Genomic DNA, 1,606 nt, shown 5'->3' with positions numbered 1-1,606 from the left:
GCAGCGGTGGTGTGGGGGGTCCAGAGGTGGGGGAGAAACTCAAAGCCTACCCTTGCCCAGCACAGGGGACATAGGGACAGGACAAAGGAGAGGGACCGGGCCTGGAGGGAAGGGGGGGGGGGGAGAGAGGGCTTGCAGCTCTTGACATCGTCCTAGGGCGGGGCAGCCGCTGCGGACCTTGCCTGCGCCATTGTCACTCACAACTGGGGGCCTGGCCCAGGCGTGGGGCTTATGAAAACGTGGGCAGCAAGCAGATTAGACTCTGCAGGGGAGGGGTGGGGAGATCAAGCTGTGTGAGGCTTGGGCGCCCCGCTGAGACCCCCGCCCTCGCAGTGCAGAGCGAGAGGGCTGCGAGGGGGAGGGGAAGGCATGTCCCGGAGCCCACATCTGCTGGACCACAGCCCGTGTGAGCTGGGGGTCCGGTGGGGCAGGGACCCTGCCCAGCATGCGAAGGATGAACCCCCCCCCCCACCTTTGGCTCAAGGCCTCCCACACCTGTGGAAGCCCCTGGAGGGAGGGGGAAGACCTGCCTCCCCAGCTTCCTCCCAGACCCGCCCTGTGACCCGGGCAGACCCAGGCCTTTCACTTCCAGATGGTAAAATGCAAAGTGGGAGTCCCAGCGGCGTCCTCACACCAAGCTCATGCAAACATGCACTGTTCTCCACTGCTGCCCGTGCTCCACTGCTGCCCACGCCCCCCCCCCGTGCCAAAGCCCCCAAAAATGGGTTTAGACCCCCTACTTGCTGGATTGGATTCCTCTCACGCTTTCTAGAAAACACAGCCAAGCCAAGGGGGAGACAGGTGCTCACCACGGAGTCCCCTCCAGCCTCAGTGAGCTTCTCCACAGGGTCCTTCCTTCCTCCCTCCTGCTACTGCCTCCTCCTCACCCTGGCCACTCGGGGAGCCCTCCCTCCTTCCAAAACCCCCCAAACAGCCCCCTCCAGTGCCTACAGGGGCCTCGGTGGGCTGTGAGCCCAGATGAATGCAAAGGGGACAGTTGTAGCAAAATTCAGAGCGCCAGGCCCAGGGGTCTGCAACGAACACCTCTACAAGAGACACTGTGGCATGACAGTGGCGGCTTGGCACCGCACACCCTAGGATGGGGGCGTGTCCCCAAGACCCACCAAGTCCACCTACTTGCCCTAAGGTACCAAATATCTCTGGGGGGGGGCCCATCCCCCACTCCCCACCCACCCAGCACCACCACCAAATTCTGGGCTCCCTGGAGAAGGTGCTTCTGAAACTTGGCTTCCACCCCTACAAAATCAGAATAGAGGTGGGCAAGGGGCTCCCTGCTCATGAGAGTGGGGGTGGGGGTGGGGGGGAGCCCTAGGAGTCATCCTGCCTCAGCCTCTTCCTGTGGGAGCGACAGCCAGGGACAGTGAAGGGGGTCCCTGTTGGTGATGAAGAGCCAGAGAGGGCGGGCGGCTTCTGCCGGCCAGGTCCTCCGCAGGCGGCACTGAGGGCCCCTGTATCTCCTCCAGCTTCCAGAGGGGGACAGCCCTGTGTCCAGAGCCACACAGCTGGCACGGCCACGTCCTCAGCCAGAGGCCTCCGAGAACACGCTCGCCGTTGGCAAGTCGGGCTTGAGGTGAGGAACGGCGTG

This window comes from Myotis brandtii, unplaced genomic scaffold (genome assembly GCF_000412655.1).
Source record: "Myotis brandtii unplaced genomic scaffold, ASM41265v1 scaffold535, whole genome shotgun sequence".
Classification (NCBI taxonomy): domain Eukaryota; kingdom Metazoa; phylum Chordata; class Mammalia; order Chiroptera; family Vespertilionidae; genus Myotis; species Myotis brandtii.
This window is presented reverse-complemented; position numbering follows the sequence as displayed.